This window comes from Octopus sinensis, linkage group LG4 (genome assembly GCF_006345805.1).
Source record: "Octopus sinensis linkage group LG4, ASM634580v1, whole genome shotgun sequence".
NCBI classification, from domain to species: Eukaryota; Metazoa; Mollusca; class Cephalopoda; order Octopoda; family Octopodidae; genus Octopus; species Octopus sinensis.
Genome location: NC_043000.1, coordinates 95,062,438 through 95,074,937, shown reverse-complemented (window position 1 = coordinate 95,074,937; position 12,500 = coordinate 95,062,438). Strand labels below are relative to the sequence as shown.

Here is a 12,500-nt window from a genome sequence, read left to right as displayed (position 1 = left end):
AGTTTTAAAAAAAAAGTTATGCTTTCAAAGACATACTACCCAATCCATTGAGGTTTGTTTTGCCTTTGTCCCAATACCTCGCCCTCCTATTTCTTTTTCTCTCTCTTTTCCTCTATCTACAGTAATCAAGCACACAGACGCATATCTGCTACAACACCACTATCTGTTTTTTTTTACATCTACCCATCCACATACACATTCACGCACACACATACACACACATAGGTATTAATACAGTTATATTCATTCACTCACACAGACACTCATTCAGAAAAGAATTTAACAAAACCCACAATACATACGACCTGTTACAAATCACCTTACTTTTCTTAGGCCTCTCTCCCCCTACTTCGTTTGAACTCTTGAACCTTTAGAACCTTCTAGAATTTTCTACATTCAACCAGTTTGACGTCACTCCTTATAAAGGAATATTAAAGAGACACTCATTATCGCTATGCGCTCCGTGAGAGCAGTCATCTGAAAGTTTTTGTGAATCTTGATGTTGACATAAATTCCTTGTTTTTCCTGATGAGAAAGCGGCATAATGTACTCCTTATTCCTTCACAATTAGGAATATGCAGCCTTCGAAACATATGTCGAAAATAAAGGAAATTTGTTAATTTGTCGTTCAACTCCATTCTTTCATTTATTCATATATATATATATATATATATATATATATATGTGTGTGTGTGTGTATGCATATATATATATTTATATAAATAAAGATAAGATCGATATTTAAATACTGATCTTATCACGTGGCCAGCATGGGAATAAAAACCTTTAAAGGTAATAGTTATTATTAAAATTATAATTTAAAGTATATAAGAGATACCAACACGCTGGATGGAAAAGCAGTTAAAACTTGACTCTAAAACCACATTTTACTGTTCATACACCACCAGGAGAGAAGACAAAGAGACAAAATAAACTAGCAAAAAAATTACTGGATAATTCCAGATCCCGGATATTTGGCTCTGCTATTTTCAGCGTGTGGTATGTCTTAGATACCCTAAATTATAATTTTAATATATATATGTGAGATCATACTTCCACGTGGTGAGTCTTTGTCTCAACAGTGCCTCTGCCCTGTTCGACGATTTTTGCGACGGCTAAAACAAAAGAACATCGTGCTTCCATGAAATTCTGCTTTCTGCTGGGGGAAAACGGCAGCTGAAACAGTTGTCATTTTCAAACAGCTTACAAGTTTACGAATGTTTTCATGCCTTAGGAATAGTCGCTTGCGGACCAGCTTCGTTCAAGGCGAATGTCGACCTATCGAACGAATGAAAACTCATAAAAATATCACGGAAATTCATGAGTTTATCTTAGAGGACCGTCACCGAACAATTAACGATTTTGTTGATATGAATAGTGTGTCCTGGTGCTCTTGCCAACGAATTTTGAGCGAGAAATTGTGAATGAAAAAAGTCGCAGCAAAATTTGTGCCTCGCTTGCTGATGGAAGATCAAAAGCAGTAACGATTTAATGCTTCTCGTGAACTGAAAGAGAAGAGTGGAAATTGATCCAGACCATTTTTCGAAGATCATCACTGGTGACGAAAGCTGGTGCTATTGAATTTGTAGATGTGGAAGAGGTGACAAAAAATGATTGAGTCATTAAAAGAGTGCCAGCACTGCTTCGTAAGAGTTCCAGCGCTGTGTCACTAGAGTTCCAGGACTGTCGAAAACGCGTCTGCACCGATGCATCGCTTCAAATGGAGAATACTTTGAAATCGATGAAAGTGTAAACATGTAAAACTAAGTGTATAAAATAGCATTGCAAAATTCCAGTTACTTTCGGGCACACCCTCGTATATTTAAAAAAAAAAAATTGCTAAATTCCGGTCTGTTTTGGTACACCCACGTATATTGCATTTCAAATGATCCTAAAATATTATTCACGATCTCATTGCATGCACTGTTAAGCAAATTGATCGGATGTATTTGATTGTATTCGAGTATGTATGCACTAAAAGTAATCATAAGCTATTACGGGTTGAAGATGGGTATTCTTCTATGCTGAAAGTTTAAGAACTACAGAAAGGAGTCTCGTGACTCCTGCTCTTTATGTCTATGGAGAAATAAGAAAATAACCAATGATGTAATCATTATTATTTTCCTACAACGAGGCTAAAAATTATATATTTGTCAAATCAAGTTTACACTACATTTCACTCAAGTGAATGTCTCATATAAAATTAAATCGATAAAAATTCTACATTCAGCTACTTCAAACCCTACATCTCCTCTATCCAAATCATACATTTACATGTTTAGCTATTATCACTGTTTTACTTAGTGGCGTTATTAAGCGCTTACGTAATAGTGTGAGCAATCTGTTGTTTTCCGGTCAGGAAACAAAGCTGATTTGTATTGTACAAATTCAGTAATTGAAACCATGTAAATATCTTTTATCTATCTGGCGTTCATCTTTCACTTGTTTTAGTCCTTAGGCTATGGCCATACTTGGGCACCACTCTGAAGAATTTTAGTTGAACGAATCGACCCTAGTACTTATTTGTTTTAGACTGGTACCAATTCTATCGGAATCTTTTGCCGAACCGCTTATTTACAGGGTCGTAAATACAATATTGGTTGCCAAGTGGTGGTGGTGGTTGGGACAAACACAGGCACATAGATACACACGCACGTACGCGCACGCACACACACACTGCACACAGACACACGCACACGCACTCACGCACACACACACGAGACGAGTTCCTTTCTTGGTCGGCCCGAGAATATAATGGGAGACACTTGCCTAAGGTGCTACACAGTAGGACTGAACTCTGGACCATGTAGTTGGAAAGCAAATTTTTACCACACAGCCACACTTGCGCCCATATAATCTTTTCTTTCGTATTCTAGGCACAAGACCCGAAATTTTGGGGGAGGGACCAGTCGATTAGATCGACCCCAGTACGAAAGGATTAAAGGCAAAGTCGACCTCGACGGAGTTTGAGCTCAGAACACAAAGACAGACGAAATACCTATTTCCTTACTGCCCACAAGGGGCTACACACAAAGAAGACAAACAAGGACAGACAAACGGATTAAGTCGATTATATCGACTCCAGCGCGTAACTGGTACTTATTTAATCGACCCCGAAAGGATGAAAGGCAAAGTCGAACTCGGCGGAATTTGAACTCAGAACGTAACGGCAGACGAAATATCGCTAAGCATTTCGCCCGGCGTGCCAGCTCGCCGTCTTAATTTGCACCCATATATTACACGAAGTTACTGTCCATCAAATACACTAATGAGGCAATTTCCTGCTCGGAGCTACTGTAGATAACTCTTGCGCAATGCCGAAGCACTGGGACTGAACAAAACGACACGAAGCTACGAAGCAAACCTTTAAACCACTCCACCATGCATTTTCCTCTATTTTACAAAAAAGGGAGAATATATAGCCAGTTTTATTTGACATTATCATGAATCCATACTCTCACCACCATATCATTGGAACTTTTTTATTTTCTGTCTTCCGAAATATCTTTCCTACAGGTGTGCATTCTAGTTACAATTAGTTGGTATCATGAAGAGATTTTCTGATAGCTGCTTTTGACGTAGGTCACGTCTACAGTGTTCATACTATACGGAATCTACGTCAGTTGACACATCTAGGTGTTTGTACTGAAATCCTCTTACCTTGTAGCATCAGGTGTTTTCTTGTTTGTGTTTCTGTTCTCGAGTTACAAAGTGTGTGCTAATGTAACGCTTGTTGGTCCAACTAATCTGTGAATGTACATATGTGAATGCCGCTTTCATTTTTTTCTCTTTGTCGATGTACATCTGTCTGTCTGCCTGTCTGTCTGTATACCTGTCTGTCTGTCTGTCTGCCTGCCTGTCTGTCTGTCTAAGTCTACATGTCTGCCTGCCTGCCTGCCTGCCTACCTGCCTGTCTGTCTCTGGTTAGCTAGCCACCTATCTCTTCTTTTCTCTCTCTCTCTCTCTCTCTCTCTCTCTATATATATATATATATGTGTGTGTGTGTGTGTGTGTGTGTGTATCTGTCTGGCCTCTCTCTCTCTCTCTCTCTCTCTATATATATATATATATATATATATATATATACATATATATGTATATACATACAAAACAATTGAATATATACGTATATTGGTGGATGCAAATTTCAGGAGCGGAACGCTACTACCCAGGATTAAATTGATTAGCATAATTTATGTATGCATATATATGCACACACACACACACACACACACACACACACACACACACACACACACGCATGTATAATGTGTTTGGTTATCATTCTGTTAATATAGGTAATTGCGTGTGTCTCAGTACCCGCAGATATCTTTTCTTCAGAAGAGCAACATACTTTTCAACTGAAAAGATATATATTTTTCATTCTCCGGAATATAAAACATTTATTTTACACAGATAACTCCAACTGAACCTAAAAAAATGTCAAACACAATTCGTAATGCACACTTTTCCTCGATGCATTACAAATAGCTTGTTGAATCGATAACAGTTCATAATTGGTATGTATTGGTACTGGCACATGAAAGGAAAACAGATGAACATGAGATACAAACTAAAGTATAAGGGGGAAACGTAGTGAGATAAAGACAAACCGTAAGCTATATAATTTGGGAACTTACTGTTTTGTTACTCTACGGGCCTCAATTCTAAGAAAGCAGTATAAAATGATTGTTATTAAAAGAAATTCAGAGCCTGAAATATGGGAAGGTGTTGTTAGCTGGTTAAAACGGCCCCAGTATTTTTTATTAATCGACCTCATCAGTAGGAAAGACATGGCTGACATTCTGAAGATTTGAACTGTTTCATCAACTATTTCAAAATCTTAAATCATATCCACTGACCTCTAATGGTTCTGCCAGTTCTCCAGCGCAGACGCTATAAAATATTGATTACATACACACACGCGCGCACGCAGACTAGAACACACACATACCACACACCACACACAAACGCACACATACACACACATATATATATATATATATATATATATTATATATATATATATGAATATTTATATATATATATATGAATATTTATTTATATATATATATACAATATATATTGTACACACACACACACACACACATATATATATATATATACATATACAAACAATATTTATTACACACACATACACAAACAATATATATATATATATATATAGATATATATATATATATACACACAATATATATTTATTGTATTTTTATACGTCTATATAAATGTCTCTCCCTATATATATGTACATATATGAATGCATAAATACACATGTCACGTAAGAAAAAAAGCACATATATACCTCTTAGTGCTTATGTTTGAGTGCACGCGCGCGTGTGTGTATGTGTGTGTGTGTGTTAGGGAGAAGGCATTCTTGTGTTGTAATCTACTGTTTTTAATTTTTGATTTTTATCCTATTCTCTTAATGTTTCTGTGCGTTTAGTTCGTAACAATGACGTTCTTATGTACATTGACATTTTCCGTCTCACGTTTCCTCACGATACAAGAGGTAGATGGCAACTACTTGTCACCAACTCGACGTATTCTGAAGATGCGGCTGCAAAGAGCTCGGGAAGTTAATGTAATTAATTAATGAACGTTACTAATAAACCACACACGCACACGCACACTGTAGGAGATAGACAAGAAAGTGAGATATTTATGAAGATAAGTTTGAAGTCGAACAAAGTCGTGTTTTTAGTATGAGATGTTTGAGAGAAAAGCAATTAAACATGCTTTACATGCATACAAGCAGCACATTACATATATATGTATTCACATACGCGCACGCATACACATGCCTACACACATAAATATCTTAGCCTTGCCTATTTAGCTTTAAGATATATATATATATATATGAATATTTATATATAATATATATATATATATATATATATGCGTGTGTGTGTGTGTGTGTTGTGTGTGTATGTGTGTGTGTGTGTGTGTATGTGTGTGTGTGGTGTGCATGTATGTGTGCATATATATATAGATATATATATAATATATATATATATATATATATTATATATATAATATATATATATATATATATATATATATTATATATATATATATGTATATATATAGTTAATCCAAACATGAAAACACAACAACGCGTGGACGTGGAACAAGTATAGTGTTATTGGACGCTCAAGAAAGGAAAGAAAGAAGGACGATTTAATGTTTCTAGTGGAGCTCTTTGTCAGGAAGATAGAAGAAGGAAAGGTCGAAGGAAGTTGAAACCGGAGAAAGAAAATCGCCAACGACACACGCGGTCATATATATATATATATATATATATATGCACATTTATGTAAACACGCACGTAAATACACTATATAAAATACAGGTAGGCCGGTCGAATAGTAGGGATACATGCGTGTGTATGCATGTGTGTGTGTGTGTGTGTGTGCGTGAGTTTGTCCGTGTGTCTAAGTGTGGGCGAATTGACAGTCGCAAGATGGATAGAAAAAAATGTATCGTGGTATCCGTGTCGACTTCCTGCATATCTAGGTTCAAATGCAGGTGAAAGCAGTGGGCTGGTAATACTATTAGAATGTTGAACAGAATTATTAGTTCTGGATCAACGCACTTTAAGATCACATCTAATGCTGTTACCAAAGAAACACTTCTGGTAGGAATTGTGATCAAGTTTCTCTCGCTCGATCGGAAGATCCAAGTTCTACACACATTCACACACACACACACACACACAACACACACACACACACACACACACACACACACACACACACACCACACACACACACACACACACGCATACACTAAGTTCCTAGGCTGACTATAAAGGAGTGATACAAGAGCTGTGAAATCTTGTATGCATTAATTTCAAATCTTAATGATATCCGCATTGTCTTTTTCTTCACAGATAAACTGACATCTGATCGTTCAAAGAAGGCTTAAAAAGTAACTAGTAGCGACTTCTCTTGAAAATGGACATAGTTTGGCACCATGGTATTATTAAGTACTTGCAGAAAAACGGTTTAGCCTCAAAGGACATTCGTGCTGACTAGAACGGTTGTTACATTAGAGGATAACACTCCAGTTTTATTAACAGTGCAAAAGTGAGCAGCGTGGAGGCGCGTGGCTTAGTGGTTAGGGTGTCAGCATCATGATCGTAAGATTGTGGTTTCGATTCTTGGACCGGGCGACGCATTGTGTTCTTGAGCAAAACACTTCCTTTCACGTTGCTCCAGTCCAGTAACGCTGCGATGGACCGGCGTTCCGTCCAACTGGGGAACACATACGCCATTGAAACCGGGAAACTGGGCCCATGAGTCTGGCTAGACTTTAAAAGGGCGCATTTATTATTTTTTATATATTTAAAAGTGAGCAGCTGAACTTACGAGGAGAAGGAGAGTCTTGAAGATCGTTCAAAGTCTGGAGGTCCTACAACTGCCACCACCAAAGGAAACATTGACTGTGTTCCCCAAGTTTGAAAATTGGCGATTGACTATAAATCAAATAGCTAAAGCTATTAATATATCCCGTGAGAGAGGTTCGAATATTCTGCAAGATGAACTTGGCATGACGGATTTTCTGCTCGGTTGATACTATGTCTTCTGACACTTGATCACCAGGCTGATCACATAACGGGAAAATTTGATATTGTTTGAAGTAGATCCAGCTGGTTTTCTTGAACGTTTCATAATCCGAGATGAGTGTTGGCTTCTTCACTTTGATCCACAGACAAAGAGACAATTCATGCAGTGGCAACATCCCCTCCTCAACTACTGCATAAGAGAGGCAAGGTCGTTTATTCTGTAAGGAAGGTGGTAGCTTCAGTTTTATGGGATGCAAAAGGCATTGTGTTTATATTCTCTTTTCAAAAGTACTATACCAACTTGCTGAGGCAGTTACAAAAGGCTATCAACACTAAACGCTCAGGAAAACTGTCGAAAGGAGCCTTGTTCTAACAGAACAATGCTTCAGGAAACACGTCCTTGGTTTCAATGGCTGCTGTGTGTGACTGTGTTTTTGAACTGGTTGATCAACATCCTTTTTCTCCTTATTTGGCCCCATCATTTGATCACTTTTTATGAGAATATCGTTGTCAGCCTATTAAGTTTTCCTCCGACTCTCGTGTGTGTGTGTGTGTGTATGTATGTGTGTGTGTGTGCGTGTGTGTGTATCTGTGAAGTTACGAATGCGTGTATATTTTATATGTGTATGCGTATATATATACATGTATGTATACATATATGTGTGTGTTTGTGTGTGTGTTTGTGTGCGTATGTGTGTGCTTGTGTGTGTGTTTGTGTGCGTATGTGTGCGTGTGCAAGACTCAAGTATTTAGCCTGAACGGATTTGCTGGAACACACGCGCGAAAACGAACTCTATACAAAAGACTATATAACTGCCATACATGAAACCCTTGGTCACTAAGTTTCTTGCATAACCTTTCAGCCAAGTATGCTCCTATGTATGCAGTACTCTCCCTCCTCCTCCTCCTCCTCCTCCTCCTCCTTATTTAACTATATCTCCGCATCTATCTCCGTCTCTCATCCTGTCTTCCTGTCTGTCTGTCTCTCTATGCACACATATACATGTAAAACTTTTACAAGATGAATTGTGACATTGACTTCGTAGTTTCGGCTTGCCAGCGTTCGTCAGAGGATCTGAGGAAATTTCGATTGAAACTTCGATATTTCTTCACCTCAATTCTTGTAAAAGTTTAATAAAAATGTACTTTACCAAAAAGTATTGAGTCGTCTCTCTGTTTAATGTGAAATTACTTTTGTATGTAATTTGACATAAAAATAAACATTATCTATCCATCTATACAAATATACTTGTAGATTTCCACATATTAACATATACTAATACTTTTATGCATTCACGTATACATACATACATACGTATATATATGTATGTATTTACATACGTCTGTATGTGTATTAGATGTTTGTTCCTTCTCGAGCCACGCCTGGCTCATAAGGGCCGGTTTCCCGGTTTCTTTGGCGTATAGGTTCCCCGCCTGGACGGGACGCCGGTCCGTTGCAGGTGAAATGCAAGATGCAGGAAGAAAGAGTGAAAGAAATTTGTGGCGAAAGAGTCAGCAGAAGTTCGCCATTACCTTCTGCCGGAGCCGCGTGGAGCTTAGGTGTTTAGCTCATAAACACTCACATGCCCGGTCCGAGTTTCGAACCCGCGATTCCTCGACCGCGAGTCCGCTGCTCTAACCACTAGGCCATGTGCCTCCACTGTATTAAATGATCTGTTCGTCATTAAAAGATTAGACAGGTGTTGGTGCGTATAAATTGCGAAAGAGGGAACTTAAAAGAAAGTTATAAACTTTATTTACAACTGAATTTCACACATTTGCAGTTTCAATATTTTGAATTACAGAAGCCTTTCACCGAGAAACTTAAGCAGCAAACCCTGAGACAGTTTGCCAACTGACTCTGTATTTGTGCGTATATATATATTATATATATATATATATATATAATATATATATATATATATATATATATATATATATATATATATATATATAATATATATATATATATATATATATATATATATTTATACACACACACACACACACATATATATATATATATATATATGCTCTTATAGATATATTTATGTTTACATATATGTGTCATTATATCTTTATGTATTAGTATGTAAATGTACATTTGTACATTATTTGAATTGTCATATACAGGCATATATATGTGTGGTGTACATATATGTATATGTGTATGTATATATATCTATGTATATATGAATATATATATGCATATATTTATGCATATATATATATATATATATATATATGTATATGTATATACACATATATACACACGGATACATATATTCGCTTCTGTGTGTGTGTGGTTGAGTATATAAATATAATATAATATAATATAATATAATATAATATAATATATATATATATATATATATATATATATTATATATATATATATATATATATATATACATATGTATATATGCACATATAGAAGCTCTATGATATTATATGCATGCAGAAACACGCATAATTATATAGAAATTGTTCAGAATGGCTTTGGCTTCATGCATAATGAAATATATTTGCTATGTACATACACACATAACCGCACATTATCAAGTAACCACATGACCACACAATCCACCGGTACCATCTCACACATGTAAGTATAGTGACCAGCACATTTTGTTAGGATTGTAATAGCATACTTTCACTTTCCTTTATCTAAGTATGTTACGCATTTCGGAAAGGTATGAATGCCACACATTCACATCAATCATTTACACGTCCGACAAACAATATTCCATGTACCATTTTTCTTATAACTCATCAAATCACCGCCTCCCCGCCCGCCCACAAAAGCAACTACAGTAATTATCAAAGCAATAACAGCTGTGACAGACAAATGGGTAAACGATTCAGAAGTCTGCTTCGCAGTTAAGTGGCTCTCGGTTCGATTCTGCTGCACAGTATCTGGTCAGTAAAATTATGTCAACTGAGGCTATTTGAAAACCTTTCGAACTGTTTTGTTTTTCGGCTCCTTATTCGTGGCTCGGCCTCGTTCGATAGTCTTTAGTATAGTCCACACTGTTATATGTGTTTTGCCCAGATTTCCCGCCTAAGGATTACCCGATATTTCCCAAAGGTGCATCATACTGTAATAACCGAAGTGTTAGTATTTCACCCACCCCTCACACTCCCCCAGTCTTGCGGGGACCTGGAAGTGTCATGTCACACTTCCTACCTTCGACTAAACCATGAAAAAAACAAACACCCACCATACAACATTGACGATAACAACTTCACTGAAAACAACAATAATAATAATAATCAATACCTTTTATGGTGATAATAATAGCAGTTCTTATCTTTTTTCTCTCATGCCAGAAAGTAAATATTTAAATATTTATAAAAAATAACCAAGTACTTGAAGTGAAAATAGGAAATTTTTAAAATCTTACCTGCATTCTTAGGCTATTCCTATTTCTGTAATTTTTGTTGTTGCTGTTGCTCAAGAAAGACGATAATAATAATAAATACTTTTTTTTAAACCTTTTCCCTTGAAGTCACTTTTGTGTTTTATTCCTCGCAAAAAAAAAGTAGTTTTGTTGGAGTTAAGAAGTTCCAAAATGTTTGCTTGTTTTGTGAAAGCAACAGCGAGAAAAGCTGTTAAGTACCGTCTGTCACAGAACCAAACTCTTCCTTTCCACTAAATCTCTTTTCGTTATCTATTTATCTATACCTATCTACCGAAACCAATATATCATTCTATTCATCAATTTTACCTACGGGACATTGTGTCTTATTTCAAGCTTTATCTTATCATTCTATATTCTTCAATATTATTTATATTATTATTTATTATTAATTTTTCTTTCCTTTTTAGATATTACCGGTCACAGAATCACTGATTTACATTTATAAAGGAAAGAAGTACCTAGCGAAGTTGGTAGTGGTTGTGGAGTTGGTGTTTGTTATGGAGGCGGTGGTGGTTGTCGTTGTAACGATATCAGTCACTGGAATTTTTGGGATTAAAATCAATACGATGATGTGTAGTAGTAGTAGTAGTAGTAGTAGTAGTAGTAGTAGTAGTAGTATAGTAGTAGTAAGCGTAGTAGTAGTAGTGGTGATGGTGGTAATGAAAATGGCAACGGCGTTAGTGATGGTGGTGGAGGCGATTGAACGGCGAAACGATTCTTACTATAATAGCGCAAGTCGAAGTTAGAGAAGCAGCAGCGGCGGCAACTGCAGCGGTAACAGCAGCAACGGCAGCAGCAGCAGCAGTAGAATCTGTGGCAGTAAAAGAGACAGCAGTAGTTCTATGGACTGCATGATGGCATTTGTCGACGACGTCCAAAGATGAGTGAAAAAAAAGAAAAAGAAAAGAAAAACACGAAAGCAAGAACAACAAACAAAATCAAAAAACGCAAACGATCGCTAACAATATTCCAGAAACAAGCGTATATAATATGAAGAGACGAAAACCTGTTATATATGAAAATACCTTTAAATTTATTTATTGGTATATCTACATCTGTTTTAGTCGTTGTATTTCACACCTTACATTACTCTTACCTACATATTCCATTTAATTAATAATCAGTTTGAAGCGGTTCAATTTATGCTGTCGCTGATCTAAAAGAAAACTCGAGTGTCTCTACTTACATCTGGGATATCCCCCGCAAAATAAGAAGACTACATACAAATCAGTGGCGAGCAGATGGGAAATTTCTTGTTGCTCTGACCGTGTAGGTGTGTGCGTACGTGTATGTGTGTGTGTATGTCTGTGTGTGTGCCTGTGCGTGTGTGCCTATGAATTTGTATACAGAAATATATACATAGACACACATATATGGATACAGCATACATACATATAACATAAACAGGAATATCTTTATTTTCACACACACACCCGCACACGCATGTATGTATATATAATATACTATTTTACTCTTTTACTTGTTTCAGT

General features: G+C 36.5%; 1 protein-coding gene across 1 annotated transcript in view; it reads right to left on the bottom strand.

Moving 5' to 3' along the window:
• The window catches only part of LOC115210533 (FMRFamide receptor-like), a 320,554-nt gene extending 308,715 nt beyond the window's left edge, over positions 1-11,839 (bottom strand). Inside the window, exon 1 of the mRNA XM_029779135.2 lies at positions 10,993-11,839. The gene's annotated coding sequence lies outside the window, so the exon portion shown is untranslated. The remainder of the gene's footprint in view (positions 1-10,992) is intronic.
• Between the last annotated feature and the right edge of the window lie 661 nt (positions 11,840-12,500).